This window comes from Bubalus kerabau, chromosome 23, assembly GCF_029407905.1.
Source record: "Bubalus kerabau isolate K-KA32 ecotype Philippines breed swamp buffalo chromosome 23, PCC_UOA_SB_1v2, whole genome shotgun sequence".
Classification (NCBI taxonomy): Eukaryota; Metazoa; Chordata; class Mammalia; order Artiodactyla; family Bovidae; genus Bubalus; species Bubalus kerabau.
In genome coordinates, this window is record NC_073646.1 from 9,160,977 (window position 1) to 9,181,327 (window position 20,351).

Consider the following 20,351-nt stretch of genomic DNA (forward strand, 5'->3'; position numbering starts at 1 on the left):
GCAGGTGGTTTCTTTACTGACTGGGCTCCAAGGGGCAGGCAGACTTATTTGTTTATTACAGGTTGTTTTATTAATGTTTGTTTTCAGGAAGTTCCTCATTAAACTGGAAAAATAATTTACTAATCTATCTATGTCTATAGTTATGGAGAGATGGGTGGGTGGGCAGATACATAGATAAGATGCTGGTGTAAGGCTACCAGGGTCTTTTGGGGAAGGACTGGTCTTTATTTTGAGGTTATGTTCTTTCTGAATAATACTTAAAAAGGTTAAAAAACCCAAACCTTAGAGTTGCCCTTGACTTCTCTCTTTACCTCATATCCTATATTTTCAAAATTTCTGGAATTTGGCCACTTCTCACCACCTCTTGGGATATCATCCTGGTCCCGGCCGCCCTCATCTTTGGTCTGGGTTATTACAGTGGGCTCCTCTTTGCACCCATTCACTCTATTCTCCACAAGCTGCCAGAGGGATCATACGGGAACATAAGCAGGCCATGTGATTCCTAGGCTCAAACTCTTCTGATAGCTCTCAACTCAGAGTAAATCCCACATCCTTATAATGATCCAGTGGGCCTCGAAGAGCCCTGTCCCCTGTTTTCTCTCTGACTCCTCCCTCATCCACTCTGGCCTCTGCTGGTCCTCACACTCTCCAGGCCTCTTTCCTCTTCAGCATCTTTGCTGATTCCTCTGCCTGACATGTTCTTAGCCAGACTTCTGCATGACCCACTCTCCTACTTCTTGGTGCTGCCTTCCCTGGACACACAAGCCAAAATCCTCCACCCCCAACTGCGTTTTGTTCCTGGCTGCAAGCCCCAGCTTCTGAAAGCATGTTGAATGTCAGCCCTCAGTAATTATTTGCTGAATAAATGAACAAATGAACAATAAATACCAGTCAAGACCTTTCCATTCATCATCTCATTTAATCCAGGCAAATAGGTCTGATTTATTAGTGTCTTCATTTTATAGGTGGGGCAACAGAGTCCAGGGAGAGTCATTGGTTGGCCTGGTCCGTGGCTGAGCTGAGACTAAAATGGAAGCTTGTCTGGCTCCAAGGCCAGTGTTCACTTTGCCTCTCATTGCCCTGTGTGATGTGGAGCTTCTACCCTCGGACACTGGGGATCCTAGAATGTCAGCTTCAAATCCTAATTTTTCACCAAATGGATTGAGTCATCAGAGAGGTGACATTAAGATGCAGTGGGAAGTATAGAAAGCTATTAATTTTTTCTTTTCTCTTTTTATTCCACAATATTGGGTTTCTTTTGAAAAGTCCTCCTCACTGACCTTTAATAATAGCCTTCTCCCCCACCCCCTGCCCCCACTGCAGTATACCTCCACACATGCTTGCAGAAACCTTGCTGGCTAAGAGTTGTCAGCTCCAGCTGCCTCGGGACTCTCTGGGGGAAGACTGGCTTCTCTTGGTTCTGCTTGGAGGTGAAAGAGCCATTCCAAGTCTCTCTAGACAGTTGCTGCTGCTGCTGCTAAGCCGCTTCAGTCGTGTCTGACTCTGTGCGACCCCATAGATGGCAACCTATCAGGCTCCCCCGTCCCTGGGATTCTCCAGGCAAGAACACTGGAGTGGGTTGCCATTTTCTTCTCCAATGCATGAAAGTGAAAAGTGAAAGTGAAGTCCCTCAGTTGTGTCCGACTCTTAGCGACCCCATGGACTGCAGCCTACCAGGCTCCTCCATCCATGGGATTTTCCAGGCAAAAGTACTGGAGTAGGGTGCCATTGCCTTCTCCGTCTCTAGACAGTAGTGATGACTAAACATAACTGAACTGCTGTTTTCTTCACTTTTCATTTTAAGGAAAAACGTGACCATATTCTAGAAAGAGTTTTGAATGAAGGGGAAAAGACTTTCCTAATTCTGCCAGGTAGCTCAGCAGACATGTTGAATTGTGAGCATCTTCTAAATGATCAGAACCTCTTCCTGTGATAGGACTTGATGAAAATTTTGGTTGAGGTGCATGAGGGAGACAGGAATAAAAGACCACACACACACACACACTCGTTCACAGAACCTGGAACTCACACCTAAGCCATGTAGGAGTCAGGACTGGTCTTACCTGGCAGATGATTCTCCATGAAGAGAGTAGGAAGATGAGCAATTAATAACAGCTTTCATCACGAATCATATTCTTTACCTCATTTAGTCTGGCAAGACAGTTATTACTTAATGCTACCTGCATTTTACAGATGGTCAAGTTGAGTCAGAGCTAAAGAATCCGTCTGCCAAGCAGGAGACTTGGGTTTCATCCCTGGGTCAGGAAGATCCCCTGGAGAAGGAAATGACAATCCACTCCCATATTCTTACCTGAACAATCCCACGGACAGAGGAGCCCAGTGGGGCTACAGTCCATGGGATCACCAAGAGTTGGATGTGACTTAGCACCTAAAACAGCAAACAACAAGCACCACAAAATCAAGTTAATTGCTTTATCCACTCTGTGGCCAAGCTGCATTTCCAAGGTTACCTTGGTGAAGAGAAGACCCCTGTCTGTAAAACTCTTCTTCATGTATAAGTGCCAGCTTCATTATAGGTTTATTCTCTCAGGTTTGTAACCTGGTTCTCAACCTGGGGAGCTCTGACACAATGCTGATGCCCAGGCCCCACCCTCAAGGGTGTTGACATATTTGATGTGCGTGGAGCATCAGAATTAGGGATTCCAGCATGCAGTCAGGGTTGAGATGCATTGGGTTAGGTCTTTGCTGACTTGGAGAAGTCCCCAGCGAGATGCAAATACTTTGTCAACTGCACCCTTCTAAACCATGAGGGGACGGCAGATGTTACACCGTTCACTGAGCTGGAGCAGAGCTCACATGGTGCACACTTTGCTCTGTGTCTCTTCCCAGAGCCCTGATGGGAGGCCCTTTAGGAATGACAGAGACCCCTGTGGCTTAGCATCACTCAGGAGTGATGCTTGATGGTAATGGAAAGAATGTTCTCCTCTTGCTTTTAAGCTTTTTATTAAAAGAAAAAAAAACACACTTTATATTTTCCCAAGTTAGGAAGAAAAGTATAGAAAGGTAGCCCGGAAGGTAAAGAATTCTCCAGGAAACCAAGTAACTAATGTTGGGATGGCAAGGAGAGAGTCAGAACCTGGGGGTTCCAGGGTGGGCACCACACCACATTGGAAAAGATGGAGCAGAGAGTTGTGTCAGGGATCCCCCAAAGACACAGAGAAGGAAAACTCTGCCAGGGCAGGGGCCATCTGTCTTGATTTCACTGTATTTCTAGTTTCTGGGACAGTACCTGCGATACAACAGGTGCTGCATCAATATTTGTTAAATTAATGATGTGTGTGTGCTCAATCGTGTCCGACTCTTCGAGACCCTGTGGACTGTAGCCCACCAGGCTCCTCCATTCATGGGATTCTCCAGGCAAGAATATTGGGGTGGGTTGCCATGTCCTCCTTCAGGGGATCTTCCCAACTTAGGGATTGAACCCACGTCTCCTGTGGCTCCTGCATTGGCAGGTGGATTCATTATCACTGAACCACCTGGGAAACCCCTTAAATTAAATTAAATTAATGATGAATGCATTTAAGAAAACACTATTGCTTTTCAAGAGCTATCATCAGTGGTCTCCAGGACTTTCCTTCTTGATTCTTCTGGATATAAAGATAAGGATGATCCAGAACTGAAGTATATTAATAGCTCTATGGCTAGAAGGTTCTAGAAAGACTGGAAATACATAACCTCAGGGCATCACTGTGGGCCAGGAACATGATGAGGCATGGAGATGCCAGAGACGGGAACCCACACACGCGTAACTCAGCTTTGCTCTGAGCATGCCTTCTGGAAAAGATGAGATGAGATTCTCCAGGGGCTACATACTGGAGGGCCATGCAGAGAATGTAGTTCCTCAGCTATTTTGTTTGGATCACCAGTTTATTAATGATATTTTAAATTTGTTACCAACACTTGAAAATTGGGAGATTTGGGGCTTCCCTGGTGGTCCAGTGTTTAAGAATCCGCCTGCCAATGCAGAGGACATGGGTTCAATCCCTGGTCTGGGAAGATTGCACATGTCGTGGAATATCTAAGTGCATGAGCTACAACTCCTGAAGCACAAGTGCCTAGAGCCCATGCTCTGGAACAAGAGAAACCCTCTTGCACCGTAAGAGTAAAACTAGTAAAACTAGTAAAAACTCTCTAGCACCGCAGCTAGAGAGTACTCTCATTGCTTGCCACAATGAGAAAAAGCTCATGTGCAGCCATGAAGACATAGTGCAGCCAAAGATACAGAAATAAACAGATAAATGAAAATCGGGAGATTTCCTTAAGAAGTCTAGATTTCTGGTTTCTCTGGAAAATTCAGAAGCTCTAGTAACTCTGGGTCAGAATTCCCACTAGCAGGAATTATTGACTAGCTGCTGACCCTCTAGACAGATGGGCTAGGCCCCCCTTACTTTGCCTTTACATCTGCCCGGGGGCTCTGCCAAGTGTTATGACCAACCTTGGCCCCTGTAGGCATTTGAGTTTGATACTCTCTGTGTTGTTCCTTTGCTTCTGACTTCCAGCAACATATTCCAGGCTGTTTTTCTCACTGGGCGTTTGGCACCTCGGCCAGCCTGCTTCTCAGCATCTCCAGGTGATTGCTTCACACACAACCCAGGCTATATCTGATGTGGCTCATCTGCCTGTTGTGGCAGGCACTGCTGGTTTTTGTTTTTGCCCAACAAACATTTCCTCCCCGGCTTTGTTCTTCTGAAGGAAAAGGCAGTGTGTTCAGCCTTGGAGGATGAATCACAGTTGGTCTAGGTTATCTGTGGTAATTCCAATTCATTTCCCAAACCGCCTGGGTTTTGTCGTGGACACGTGACCCAGTTCTGGCCAATGACATCTAAGGAGTAGCTCTACTGGGAGTTTCTGGCAAAGCGTTTTCTCCCTCATAAAAGAAGAATTCCTTCTTTTTGGAAAACTGCCATGTGAAGATGTGCTACTTTGAGTTGTGGCAGCCATTTTGTGACCATGAGGCAAGACCTCATTCTCTCACTGAGAATAACAGAAGACAGGAAAATCCAGGGACCCTCATGATATCACTGAGCTGCTGCTAGTTTTCTTTACTATGAGTGTATTTTGCAAGCCACAAATGCACTTATGTTGCAAGATGTGTTGGTATTTTAAAAACAATTAATTGAAGTTGAACACATTTCTAAACCATATCTCTCTCTCACCAGGTGGATAGTAAGCTCCAAAAATGCAGGATTGCATCTGTTTGTTCTCTAGTGTATATATATATATATATATATATATATATATATACACACACATACATACATACATATATATACAAGGCTTAGCATGGTGTCTGGCACATAGCTGCTGCTGCTGCTAAGTCACTTCAGTCGTGTTCGACTCTGTGCAACTCCATAGATGGCAGCCCACCAGGCTCCCCCATCCCTGGGATTCTCCAGGCAAGAACACTGGAGTGGGTTGCCATTTCCTTCTCCAATGCATGAAAGGGAAAAGTGAAGTCTCTCAGTCGTTCAGTCGCGTCCGATTCTTAGCGACCCCATGGACTGCAGCCTACCAGGCTCCTCTGCCCATGGGATTTTCCAGGCAAGAGTACTGGAGTGGGGTGCCATTGCCTTCTCTGGGCACATAGTTAGCACTCTATAAAATATTTATTGAATGGACTAATAAATGCATTTCAGACATTTCAAACTGTGAAATAGTTTCATTACTATTCAAAGTATGAAGAAGGCAGAAACACCTAATTTATATGCTCCGGTCCAAGTAAATAATATATTTAAACAAAAATCAGGTAGTAATTTCAGAGTAGTAAAGGTGAGATGAATATATTTGACCTCATTTTACAGGTGAGAGTTCTGGAGCTTAGAGGGGAGAAATCCCTTGCCTATATTCCCAGGGATAGTCACAGATGGGAAATAGTGGAGTGTGGGTGGTTTGAGTCCAAAATCCATACTCTGTGGCCTCTGGTCCATGTGCTAAGCTCTATCACCTGCCGTCCTCAAGGGAGGGTGTAACGTCTGCAGCAAACAAGATAACACTGACAGGCTTTGCGTTGCAAAATACAACAGATGACAGAACTACCCAGCAGAATTTGGTTCTCTCGAGCCCTGATTCATAGATGCTATTTTGGTGTCATGTATGAGTAGAGCCACCAAAACTGGCCTCATGGAACCTGACAGTTCGAAGGAAAGCTTGGTATCCATCCCTTTTAGCTCCCTGCTTATGAACCCATGTGGCGGCAGTGAGAGCATGGACCTTGGAGACCAGCAGGCCTGATTTCTAGCTCCAGCTCTGCCCCTCGCAAGCTGTATGACCTTGGGTGTACAAAGTCAGCCTTTTGAGACTCGGCTTCATCCCCTACAAAAGGCAGTGTGTGTATAGTGAGACAGCACATGGGAAATACTCTCTTTGCACGGTACCCAGCACATAGGAGGCACTCTACAAACTGCCTGTTTCTGCCTGTTCCCCTGTTCCCCTCTTCTACCTCAGTGCTGAGGTCAACTGTAAGTCAAGCTTTATGCTTCTAGAAGTTATTTCATTTTTTTTTTTTTTTGGTATGAGGGCAATGTGAAAGGGATGTGGAAAATTTTATTGAAGATTTCATAACCCTTATTTCTGGGTTCTGAGCCAGAGAAGTAAACCTTAGTTCATCTCATTGTGAAAGGGAACTAGTAGCAACTGCTACCAAATGCACAGTCAGGCTGAGAGATGTTATGGCTTAAGTGCTGCAGAATATTTTCTTATCTGCAGATGAATGACATTTAAATAGAAACTCATGTTCAGTTATTTCATTACCTGAAATATGCCCCCAAACAACATGCCTCAGTAATTACTGTACACTTTTCTTAAATACCGTGTTTACTGATTATCTTATAACCGGATGATACACATACGTTAATTTTATATTTATGGATAAGTGCTCTTTCCTGACAACTTGAACATCTAAATTAGGCAGCGCAAAATCAGATAATTGCAGAGAAACATTTGTCGTCTGGCATATGAGATCTCCAGGTAAATAGCATAATTATGTGCTGTCTGTTTGGAATCAATTGAAGGTGGGCGTCTGGATGTTGATCAGTTACCCTTCCATCATCTTCTCACTTCTAAAAGTGAATTTCCAAGTTACTTTAAAGAAAATCTTCTAGCTTTGACAACTCTCATCAAATGTCCATGCCCTTGCTGTCATGACTTGATGTTCTTGGAGACTGTGGGTACAGATAAGCATGTTTAAGTAAAGTAGCTACTGGAAAAAAAAAAAAAATCTGGCAGGGTTTTGCATCTCTCTCCTTCTGATAACAGATCTGGCCAATGAGATTGGCATATGGCTCAGGTCTGGCTGATCATTGAACTCTATACCTCAGGCATCAGTAATTGGCTCAGTGAGTGATCATGTGACCATAGGAGAGCCAATGGGCACTCGTCCCTGGAACTGATGCTGAAGGAAAGACAGTCTTGTTTTTGGCTGGAAATATAAAGGAGTATGTAAGTTGTAGGTGCTGGCAGCTGTCATTTTTTTCCTGTCCTGTAGAGAAGACCCATACTGTAGTGGAAGATAATGAAGTCAAGGAGAGAAAAGGGAGGTGAGAAGTTGATGAAGGCAGGGGAGAGAGAGAGAGAGACAGCGAAATGCCTTGCAGCGTCAAGGTCCAGCCCCATTACCTTCCTCCAGTGTACAGGTAGACTGGGTTCTGAACAAAAGCACTTTAGCTTAACAGTCAGAAAAGGGCAGGATTCTTTGAGGCAGGCCCTTCTGTGTGATTATAATAACAAAAGCAATGAAAAGCAAGTCAAAGAAACAATTCCAATGTAGAGTCAAAATTGACTTTCCCCTGCAATAGGTGCAAGAATCTCCGTGGGTTAAGCAGGGAGGACATGTTTCCAGGATAGATTCTTTGCTCCTGGGAAGAACTGGAAAGACTTTATTTCCTAGATCTAACTCCTTTTGAGGTGAAAAAAGTGTGTGTGGTTTTTTTTAAAGTACAGTTCTTAAGGATTGGATGAGATGGAAGTAGCTCTGGTGGTAGGGATGGGGTTGGGGTCCCTGGATGAGAGAGGGCATGGGATTTGAGGGCGGTTCTGTGGGTGGTGAAGTCGGTGACCCTCTCAGGATGCCTGTGCAAGGGTGGAAGCTGAGAGCGGTGGTGCAAGCCTTTGTGGCTGGACCAGTGGTCAGTGAGAGGGGATCTCTGGCCGAGGCTACTTTGAGCCTAATTAGGCATCAACAGCCAGAGATTGCTGAAAACTGGGTTCAACAGGTGTCACAAAACAGAAAAATTGGCACTGATTCTAGGACCCCATCCATCTCAGGTCCACATCTCTCTTCCATTCTCCGGGCATCGAGAAACCTGGAGGATTTCACAGAGAGGAGGGACAGCAAAACCCAACCGAGACTTCATTTGTCACTACCTCGGCAGATGGAACTCAGAGTCTGATCTGATTTGATTTGGAAAAAATAAATTTTTTGTGACCGCTTTGCCCCCGAGGGTTGCAGGGCCTTTTCGAACCTGATTTTGACATTATTTCCTGTCTGCCGAGCATCCTGATAACCCGCTGGCCAGGAGAGTTAGAAAGGGCATCCCTGCTTTGCTTTTTCAGCAGAAGTGCTAGGGAGGGTGGAGGGATGTGTTAAGGAGATTCATCGGAGGGAACTCGTGAACCTTGGAACCAGCATTTATTGGAAGACAGAAGGAAAGGAATGGATTCAGTGAAAGGATGGAATCCTTTGAAGGGGTTTTGAAGCTGGGGTCTAGGACCCCAAGCACCAAGTCTTCTTCCTGGCTGAGTGGCCTGGGGCAAATTATACCACGTCTCTGAGCCTCTGCTTTCTTTTGTGCAGAAAAGGTATAATAAAATCCACTGTGGTGGATCAGGTTCCCAGGAAACAGACTGAGGTGGAGATTTGTCTGGAGGTTTAGAGGGGAGAGTTCTAGGGCTCAACACTTGTTGGAAGGTAAAGGAGCAGGATTTGGCAGTAGGAAGAGGAGAATTGGTAGGGCTGCAAAAGAGACCTCAGCCAATTACCATATCATTGTACCTGAGCAGGACCCTGTGGGGCCTTTCTGGTGCAGAGCCCTCCCCCATATCCTCTGCTTTATCTCTTCTCTGAAGTACTGGATAATAGTATCAGATGCTTATTTCCTGAGGGATCTTCCTGACCCACGGATTGAAACCAAGTCTCCTGTGTCTCCTGCATTGGTGGGTGGATTCTTTATTACCACTGAGCCACCTGGGAAGCCCCTACATATGTTAAAGGCACTAGCAAATGGAATAAATTAACTACTTGATGGTCATGTAGCCCCCAGACCTGCTGGTGCCAGAAAAGTGAAAATGAAAGTCACTGAGTCATGTCCAACTCTTTGTGATACCATGGAATAGTCCATGGAGTTCTCCAGGCCAGAATACTGGCATGGGTAGCTGTTCCCTTCTCCAGGGGATCGTCCCAACCCAGGGATTGAACCCACATCTCCGGCATTGCAGGCGGATTCTTTACCAGCTGAGCAACCAGGGAAGCCCTAAGGAATCCTTAGGATTGCTGGTACCTAAGGATTGCTAATGTTGATGCCCGTGACACTGCCCTGTTTCCTCCCCGTCAGCCAATCAGAGAATTGTGCATGAGTTGATTGCATACCCGGATGCCCCTCCTTCAACTGGTCTTAAAAAATGCTTTGCTGAAAAACCTTTTGGGGAGTTCAGGTTTTTTGAGCACAACCCACCCATTCCCTGGGCTTCCCTGGTGACTCTGTCTGTAAAGAATCTGCCTGCAATGCAGGAGACATGGGTTCAATCCCTGGGTTGGAAAGATGCCCTGGAGAAGGGAACGGCAACCCATTCAATTCTCCAATATTCTTGCCTGGTGAGTCCCCATGGACAGAGGAGCCTGGTGGGCTATAGTCCCTGCGGATGCAATCAGTCGGACACGACTGACTGACTAACACCATTCTGACACACACATGTCACATATCAGCCTCTCAATGAACGGTCTTTGACAATATTGTCATAGTTGTTATAATTCTTCTGATATCAAGAACATTTGAGGAGAAGCTAATGGATAAAAAGAGACGAGTAAGTTCCCAGCAGCCTTGAGGTCTGGGAAATTCAGGGGAAAGGCTTATCCTCCAGGAGTTCAGTGGCCTTTGCAGAGCCTCTAAGCGTGGAGGAGCTGACTGTAGACGTGAGTCCTGAAAAAGCCTCCAAGTCTGCAAACAAAGCAACGTCTTGCCTTTGAAGGTGGAAAGCGGGAACAAGCAGAGGTCTGAACAAAGCTGTTTTGCATATGAACCAGCCCTGGTTTATGGTTCTCTGGAGCCAAGAACATTCAGGCAACCAACCAGCTTGTGCTGTTTTGTTTTCCTTGTGGCAATTAGATTCTGCCTCCTCACTAGGCCGGGTGCTGCCTGAGACTTGATTATTTTCAGGAACAAGGGCCTGTGCTGAACCCTTTGAACGTGTACATGACATCGAGGCCTCTGCTCAGGCTTTGTCTCTTTCTGGAAGAAGTGCTGGGTCAGCAGGAGAGGCTGCTGGAGCCTCAGGTACTGCAGGGAAGTCTACTAAAGCCACCAGGGGTTTGTTCCCAAAGTGACCGCCTTTCCCCCTTCTCCTGGGAACTCCGAGGATCCTGGTTGAGAAGACCACTTGTCATCATGGAGATGTGAAGGTTGACACTGAGCTCCATGAGGACATATCTTATGGGTTTGGTTTGTCCTTATTTTCCTTATGGGGCTTGGTACCTAGGAGGAGCTCGGTGAATATTTATTGGATGAATGAACAAGCAAACGAATGAATGAATGATTCTCCAGAAGATACTGGAAGGTCCAACCTCACCCTCCAGATCTTTGTGTCCCAGGAAAGTGAGTGTGTTGCCAGGAAATGTGACTGTCCATGGACCATCTCCAGGTGCTCCCCTCCCCTGAACCCTGGGCCCCTTGGGGGTTGTGTGTGTTCTCTAGTCTCCCAGGTATGAGATTCTATAGTGATGGAGAGGCAGAGCCTTCACACATGCCAGGCCCTTGCCTGGTCACCTTCTTCTTCCTCACTCGCCCCTCTTCACTTTGATGAGTACTGATCATCCCTGGGATTTTTTTTTTTTACAATGCCGCAGTTAGGGCGATTGCTTGAAAGTGCTCATCAGATCACATGTAGTCTCAGTTTCCCCATTAGTTGCTCCCCACTGTCCTCGGGGTAAACTCTGAAGCTCCATCAACGCTCTCCTAGGCTTTGTTTCCCCTTCAACATCATCTCAGGCTGTGGTCTCCCTGGACCACGTGTGATAGATGCTGGCTCAGGGAACACTCGGGACAGTAGCTCAGATCACAGGTACCTCCTGGGAGCTGCAAGAGCCAGACCACAGATGTTGCCACCAGACCTATTGGAGCAGATGTTGCAGGGGCCCTGCATGCACCCCTCGGCCTCGGCTGGGGTTTCAGCTCCTCTGCATCCTGATGGTTTCCTCTGGCTCCCTGGGGTGCACTCTGTCCACCCTCTGGGGCATCCTTGGCCTGTGCCTTGTGTAGGCAAATGTGCTAGAGAGTTTTAACACCCCAGGAGCAATCCTAAACAGGTGAAGGATGGCAGTTGTATATTCATAATCAAAGGATGAGAAGTTAACTGAGCGTAACAGACAGGGCTCAGCCCACCTATGTGGCACGTGAGGAGCAAAGCTTCAAGAACCCCAGAGGTTCTGAGGATGGTCTTGCATGGCTCCCAGGCCCCCAGGCGACTGACATTGCTTGGAGCCTCTTTACCAAGAGCACTGGGAGGTCAGTTCCGAATCAGAGGCAGGAAGGAGTGGAGATGAATGTCGGGGTGTGAGCCTGGCTCTGTTGTGTGATCTGGGGCAAGTTGCTTCTTTCACCTGGGTTTTCTTCTCTAGGGGAACTATTAATTCGTTTAGATGATTAACTATCTGAACGGGACACAGGGAGCGTGAAGGGGACACTGTTCGATTATGTGGGAAGCGGGCCGTGAGGTCCCCTTACTCATTGCTAAGGGAGGCGATACCAACAGTGTTAGAGGGGATCCACGGTAAGACGTACGCTCCTATTTTATTCCTTGCAATACTCCTATAGACTGATGCTGTCATTACCCTGTTGACAGATGAGTAAGCTTGGCACTGAGGGAGGCTCAGTGAAGGACTCAAGGTCTAGAACTTGCTCGCATCCCTGTTTGTGTTCGGTGCTCTTGACGGTGATGCTATGAAGACGGGGGAGGCCCGTCCTGCTGGCGCTGCTAGGTTTCCAAGTTCTGTGCGGCATGTCCCTGAGCGCCGGCTGCCTGCCGGTCTCTCCCCCCGGTTGTCCCATGAGGTCCAGGCACTGACCTTATCCTCACCTGCAGATCTTACCTTGAACCAGTGCCTTCTCCTGCTTCAGATTCTGAAATGACCTCCCAGTGGTTTTGGTAAAGAGGCCCCAGCAAAGCTCTGTGTGATGCCATTCAGTCACCTACGAGCCCTCCAGGACCATTCTCAGAACCCTTAGGAATCTGGACGTTCCATTTCTCACAAACCGCTGGCTTGCGGACAGGCTGAGTTGTGCCTACACTATGCTCAGTCATTTGTGTGCATGTTAGTAGCGCAGTTGTGTCCAACTCTTTGTGACCGCATGGACTATAGCCCACCAGGCTCCTCTGTCCATGAGATTCTCCAGGCAAGAATACTGAAGTGGGTTGCCATTCCCTTCATCCAGGGGATCTTCCCGACCCAGGGATCGAACCTGCATCTCTTATGTCGCGTGCATTGGCAGGCAAGTTCAGGAAAGGCAACCCACTCCAGTGTTCTTGCCTGGAGAATCCCAGGGGCTGGGGAGCCTGGTGGGCTGCTGTCTATGGGGTCGCACAGAGTCAGACACGGCTGAAGTGACTTAGCAGCAGCAGCACCACCTGGGAAGCCCAGTTAATGGTGGCCCTTTAATTATGAATGTAAAATGGAGCCTCTTTCATTTTTCAAGGCCATAAAACTATTCATTTAAAGTCACTCCTGCTCAGCCCATACTCATAGATAAACATAAATAAATCATACCTCTTTCCCATGAATTATGCATTAAATACACATCTGTAAAATGTCCCCATCCATAGGAGGACTTCGAATCTATGGGATTTTAATTGGACACCAAATCAATTTTCATATCTGTTGATGGAATTTAAAAAATACTCCTAGCTTTATTTCAAATGTCAGTCCTTGTTACATGATACAAAAGTAAAACCTTTTTCTCAAAGCCCTGTCATTTGGATCTCCACTGCTTGCGTTCACTTTCCCTAATTCAAAACTCAGCTCAGGTACCTGGCGATGAAGAGATTAAGATGATTCTCTGCCAGCCAGGCAGCAGAGAGTTCAGATAACACTGGAGACTAAGAGGTAGAAAAACGGTCGACAACGGAGGAAATATGCATGCCTGGCATGAGCCAAGAAGCTCTGGTGAAGGCGTCGAGGATGCAAAGGCAAGAAAGGAAGAAGGGGAAGTAGAGATGGAGAGAGGGTGCATGGTGGTGGGGGGACATTATCTCCTCTCTGCCAAGTGCTTCTTTAAAAAATTAATTTAATTTATTTATTTTTGCCACACTGGGTGGGTCTTCATTGCTGCACAAGGGTTTTCTCTAGTTGTGGCAATCAAGCGGGGACTGCTCTCTAGTTGGGATGTGGGAGCTTCTCATTACGGGAGCTTCTTGTTGCGGTGGCTTCTCTTGCTGCAGAGCACAGGCTGTGGCATGCGCAGGCTTCTATAGTTGAGGTGTGTGGGCTCAGTAGTTGTGGCACACAGGTGTACTTGACCCAAGGCACGTGGAATCTTCCCAGATCAGGAACTGAACCCGTGTCCCCTGCATTGATAGGCAAGTTCTTAACCACTGGACCACCAGGGAAGTCCTTTGCTAAGTTCTTTAACTCCAACAGGTGATTTAGGTCAATCTCCCATTTTATGAGATATGGACTCCATTCTGCTGGTGAGAAAACTGAGATCTAGGAAGGTCATGGGATTTTTTCCCCCCCCAATTTTGTATGGAACACGTTATTGACCAGAGACATATTAATTTGTCTTTTGTTACCTGAACATTATTGACGGGAGATGTATCAATATCTCTTGCATAACAAATCACTGGGCATAGGCGTTAGTTTTTGCAAAAATCTCCTGGTCAATAATGAGCTAATAAATAGACTCATAAGGTATTTGTCTTTCTGTGCCTGGCTTATTTCACCTAGCATTATGGCTTCGAGATTTGTCCACGCTGTAACGTGCGTCAGAATTTCCTTCTTTTCTGAGGCTTACTAATATTCCATTTTATGTACATGCCATGTTTTGTTTATCCACTGTTCTGTCACTGGACACTAGGGTTGCTTGCATCTTTTGGCTCTTGTGAACAATGCTTCTATGGGTGTACAAGTATCTCTGATATAGTGTTTTCAATTCTTTGGGATGTGTACTCAGACATGGAATTGCTATATCATATGGTAGTTCTGTTTTCATTTTATTTAAAAGAACTCTACTGTTTTCCATAGAGGTTGAACGTTTTATAATCCCATCAATAGGGTCATAGGATTTTTTTTAAGGTTATGCTATGCTGTGTTTGCTCAGTCATGTCTGACTCTTTTGTGACCCCCAGGACTGTAGCTTACCAGGCTCCTCTGTCCATGGAATTCTCCAGGCAAGAATACTGGAGTGTTTTGCCACTCCCTTCTCCAGGGGATCTTCCCAACCCAGGGATTGAGCCTGGATCTCCTGCATTGTAGGCAGATTCTTTATCATGTGAGCCACCAGGGAAGCCCAGGGAATCAGACTGGTGTCCTTATAAGAGGAGGAAATTTGGATACGCTAGACAGCAGGGCTGTGTGCACACAAAGAAAAGACCTTGTGAGGTCACAATAAGAAGGTGACCATTTGCAAGCCAAGGAGAGAAACCTCACCCAGCTGGGAATCCCAGGGACGGGGGAGCCTGGTGAGCTGCCATCTGTGGGGTCGCACAGAGTCGGACATGACTGAAGCACCTTAGCAGCAGCAGCAGCAGAGTCAAACTTGGGTTGATCTGATAGCAAAATTCATGTGCTTAACTACTAACCAAATTCATGACTTAGAGTCAATAGTTAATGAAAACAGTAGCAATACATACTGTCTGTGGATTGCTTGCCATGTGCTGGGCATTGTGCTGAGTTGCTTACTCCCATTTTCTCATTTAATCCTCTCAACAATCTGTGCGTAAATGTAATCACACCTTCCTTCTACAGGTAAGGAAACAGGCACAGAAGGTTTGGCGATCTGATCCGAGTTCCATAGGTGATAAGGAGGGGGCAGTGCTACATTGATCATCACTGAACATCTTCCACAGGCGCCTTCTGTGCTCAGATTCCTTTTTGTGTTTTAGCAACAGAACCCTTTCCCAAGCAGGTCCAGAGAGGCAGAGAAGATTATCTGCAGGTCCACACAGCTGGTGGGTGGCCGAGTTGTGACGTTAGCCCCCTCAGACCTCAAGCCTTTCTACTGGTCCTTTCTGTGCTCCATTCACTCCACTTATACTTTTCCCAGTGTTGCAGCTAGCCCCGCGTGGCCTCGAGAACTTCTTCAGCCTCAAAGGTGGAGCCATGTAGTGACTGACCAACAGTGGGGCATTCACAGAGAAACCGTCTTAGAACGGCTCCAGTGCTTATTTCCTCATTATTTTGATTCTGAGCTTCTGCAAATTGAGGACTCAGCAGCACAAGGATTAGGCAATTTTCTTGCCTCCCATAATGTACTTTCTCTGAATTGGTTCTTTTGAGACAATTATTTGAGGCCGTCAGATTGCTCCCGCAGGCAAGCTGAGGAAGTCACATCTTCATATTCCCACACATCTTAGGGTTCCTTTCATCTCAAACTTGGATTCACAACCGCAGGAAGGGAAAGGCAGCATCCTCCTCCCCCTCCAAGAAACCTACTCAGATCCAATCAAGGATCCTCGATGCAAATCATCTATGTCCAAACACAAACCAAGCCCCTCTGCTATCTCCTCTGTTATCCTCTTAAATCCTTATGCTGACCTCCTGAGAAGGATCCTATTATTTCCAATTCTCAATTGAAGAAACTGAGGATCCTTTAGAGAGGAAATAAAAATTTTCCAGGTAACAGCCAGTCCCTAGCCTTTGCCATCTTTCACTCATGTCTCTTCTCTTTGAATTTTCAGAATATAAATTGCCTCTCTCTTCATTTGGTGCTTACTAAGATGTAGGCTTATCTTTTATTTAACCGCTTTGGAGAGGCAGCAGAGTATAGAGGTTAAAAGGATAAGCTTTTGAATCAGAGATATGTGGGTTTGATTGCTGGCTCTGCCTCTTACTCGCTAAAGAACCCACGAGCTATTTAACCTCTCCGAGCCTGTTTCCTTTTCTGTAAAATGGGGATAAATAGAGTACTTAACTCATTGAGTTCTTTGTGGGCGAATAATATATTTAAAGTGGCTGGAACAGTTCCCGCACATTGCAGGTGCTTAAGAGAGCTTAGTTGACCTTGTCATTTAGGTCATTATTGTTAATTTGTGTGGACACCGTTATGAAAAGTGCTGGGAAGAGAGCCAAACATCCAGGTGTCAGTTATAAAGTGTGCAAATTCCTGCAAATGTGCACACCGCTTGCGTCCTTTAGCGATTGAGTCTCGGTTCTTAATTTAAATTCTGTCCGATGGGGATACTGAGTTTGGCTGTGTTTGCTTGAAAGAAGCCTTGTGGGGGCTCAGATGGCACTACGTACCTCAGCCAGTGCATGGCAGCCCAAAGATGTTGAGTGATTGACAAGATAACTTTACATGAATGGTTTTTAAAAGCCCCCCAGTGCATATGTGTAAAGGACTCATGGATCAATTCAACCCAGGGAAAGAAGGTAGATTAGAGGAAATCATAAGGAAGAAAGAAAATAAAGGAAGGAGGGAAGAGAAGAGGTACTATGTTCTTAGGCACCATGGTGGTCGTGGCTAAGGGGGGCGGGTCTGCAGTCAGATGGTTGGCTAGAATCCCTACTTAGCCATTTTCCGTCTGTGTCCTTGGATAGATTACATAATCTTGTTGGGACTTGATTTTCTCAACTCTAAAAGCACATCTGTATCATAGGGTTGTTGTAAGAATTAATATGAATTAATAAGACAACAAAGTGTGAATGTTTAGCATACAGCCTACTCTGGTACTCTTGCCTGGAAAATCCCATGGACAGAGGGGCCTGGTGGGTTGCAGTTCATGGGGTCACTATGAGTCGGACACGACTGAGCGACTTCCCTTTCACTTTTCACTTTCATGCATTGGAGAAGGAAATGGCAACCCACTCCAGTGTTCTTGCCTGGAGAATCCGAAGGACGGGGGAGCCTGGTGGGCTACCGTCTATGGGGTTGCACAGAGTCAAACACGACTGAAGCGACTTAGCAGCAGCAGCACATAATGGTCACTTAATATTATATTATTGTCACTGTTATGGATACTGGGTTTCCAAGGTGGCTCAGTGATAAAGAATCTGCCTGCAATGCAGCAGGCGCCGGTTCGATCCCTGGGTCAGGAAAATCCCCTGGAGAAGAGAATGGCAACCCTCTCCAGTACTCTTGCCTGGAGAATCCCATGGACAGAGGAACCTGGTAGGCTGCAGTCCATGTGGTTGCAAAGAGTCAGACATGACTTAATGACAACACCAACATTATGGATACTGAAAACTGTCCTGGGGGAAGTACTTAGGAAACTAGTATTTATTAAGGAGTGACTCTTCACTCATATTTTATCTAACCTGTACAGGAACCCAAGAGGGAGATGCCAGAATTATGCTGCTGTGTTTACAAATGAGTATCTGAGGCTCTGAAAAGTGAAGTAACTAATCCAAGGATGGACAGCTGGGAGGTGGTGGAGCCTCGGTTTGATCCCAGGTCTGTCTGAATGCAGAGAGCTTGGCCCTGTAAGTCAAGGCAAGGACAGGGGCTTCGGCAACTGGAGAGGAAGGAAAGGAGGCGGAGAGGGAGACCAGAAGAGCTTCAGAGCATCGCACGCAAAGGCACTGCTGGGGCTGGTCCCATGTCACCATGGAGAGGGCTCCAATTTCTCTGAGAAGCTGCCAGATCTCTGATATTTAAAACGCTTTCCTCTCTTTCAGAGTCTATCAAGACTTTTCCAGTTTCGTAAACTTTGGAGGTCTCCCGCAAATTCTTAAGAGCACTGTATGAGAAGGAAGTATCTGACTTTCAAGCCTCGGTTGAGATTATAGAGACATGGTGGTCCTTGCAGGGTGGTCCTTGAAGAGAGGTCTTCCTTCGTGGACCACCTGCTCAGTTGCTCACCTGCATCCCACCACACACCTGGCTTTGCTGCCAGCTTTCTCCCCCTGCTTGCTCTGTGGCCTTATTCATCACTGTCATCATCCTGACATCTCTGTGTAAAGACTGGGGACAAGCAGAAGGTCACATGGTTTATGTGTCTTTCCTTTGGCAACCTCTCCATCAGTGGATCCCTTCAGGGAGTTCTGACAGCACTGGGAGCTGCCTTTGGAGTCCCCTCAAAACTATGGTTTTTCTGGTAGTCATGTATGGATGTCAGAGTTGGACCATAAAGAAGGCTGAGCGCCGAAGAATTGACACTTTTGGACCGTGGTGTTGGAGAAGACTCTTGAGAGTCCCTTGGGCTGCAAGGAGATCCATCCAGTCCATCCTAAAGGAAATCAACCCTGAATATTCATTGGAAGGACTAATGCTGAAGCTCCAAACCTTTGGCTGCCTGATATGAAGAATGGACTCAATGGAAAAGATCCTGATGCTGGAAAAGATTGGGGGCAGGAGAAGGGGGCAACAGAGGATGAGATGGTTGCATGGCATCACTGACTCAATGGACGTGAATCTGAGAAAACTCTGGGAGATAGTGAAAGACAGGGGAGCCTGGTATGCTGTAGTCCATGGGGTTGTAAAGAGTTGGACACAACTTAGTGACTGAACAACAAAAAGCTAGTCATTTAGATTCTTTGCCACTGATGTTAAATACTGATCATTACAATGACTGAGGATCACGTGGTCTGGTGCTGTAACATTATGAGAGGTTTACAGAAATGGTTTTTGGGGATGCACGTTTGAAAGACACATATGAAAAGAAAAGGAAGATGTTTCTCCATTTTCATTCAGAAGTTTACACACAAAACATCCCTGCATCAAAAAATCTAAAAAAGGAATTAAGGCCTCTGTGTTCACTTCCAAGAGGAGACTGTCAGGAGCCTTGCTCAGAAAGGGCTCAGAAAGTCGAGTTTCTTTTTTTAAATGTTTATTAGAGGATAGTTGATTTGCAATGTTGTTTTATTTTCTACTGTACACCAAAGTGAATCAGTTGTACGTACACATGTATCTGCTCTTTTTTAAGTTCTTTTCCCACATAGGTCATTACAGAGTATTGAGTAGAGTTTCCTATGGTAAATAGCAGGTCCTTATTAGTTATTTATTTTATATCTAGCAGTGTGTATATGTCAATTCCAATCTCCCAGTTTATCCTTCCTCCCCTTTCCCCTGGTAACCATGGTGGTTAAGTCGCTAAGTCATGCCCGACTCTTGTGACCCCATGGACTGTAGCCTGCCAGGCTCCTCTGCCCATGGGATTTTCTAGGCAAGAATACTGGAGTGGGTTGCCATTTCCTTCTCCAGAAATCTTCTCCACCCAGGAATCAAACCTGGGCTGCAGATTCTTGCATCGCAGGCAGATTCTTTACCAATTGAGCTATGAGAGAAGCCCAGCAGAAAGTATAAACTCTATCTCACTGCCTCTGTGCAGTGTGTCATTTAGGGAAGAAGGTCTTAAGCACTGTGTATCTGGCATCTTCTTGGATCAGGTATTTGGTCTACTTGAGTCTTCACAATGCTCCATGTAAGGAGGGTATTATGTTGTTGTTGTTTAATTGCAAAGTCATGTCTCTTTTGTGACCCCATGGACTCCAGCCAGCTAGGCTCCTCTATCCATAAGATTCTCTAGGCAAGAATACTGGAGTGGGTTGCCATGCCCTCCTTTGGGGGATCTTCCCGATCCAGGGATCAAACCCACATCTCTTGTGTCTCCTACATTGCAGATGGATTTTTTTTTTTACCTCTGAGCTACCGAGAAAGCCCTAAATGAAAAGCAAAGCTTATTAAATGCTTAGAAAACTGCCTGAACCCTGGAAGCATTAAATATGCAATTGGGATTATATTCCTGGTCCTCTAGGTCTTGGCGGAGAAGGAGCGCTGACTGCCTCCACTGATTCAGGCAATACTGCAGGTCATAAATCAGAAAAGACAAAATTGGGTGGTCTGTGTGCTCAACACCATCTGAAGAGCCCAGGAGACTGGGGCTGGTCCTGGTGGCAGCGCAAAGACAATATCAGCTAAACACAGAGTGTGATCCATCTATGGTGGGCACTCCTGTAGGGCCCCAGGGGG

At 46.2% G+C, this 20,351-nt stretch overlaps 2 long non-coding RNA genes across 2 annotated transcripts in view; both read left to right on the forward strand.

Annotated features, from left to right (window-relative positions):
* LOC129637244 (uncharacterized) overlaps positions 1-20,351 on the forward strand; it is a 119,400-nt gene that overhangs the window by 21,410 nt on the left and 77,639 nt on the right. The gene's annotated exons all lie outside the window — the stretch shown is intronic.
* LOC129637243 (uncharacterized) lies at positions 10,431-19,284 on the forward strand. The gene is made up of 3 exons (XR_008707397.1): positions 10,431-10,508; positions 17,707-17,834; positions 18,059-19,284. It is a non-coding gene; the product is annotated as an uncharacterized LOC129637243 (long non-coding RNA).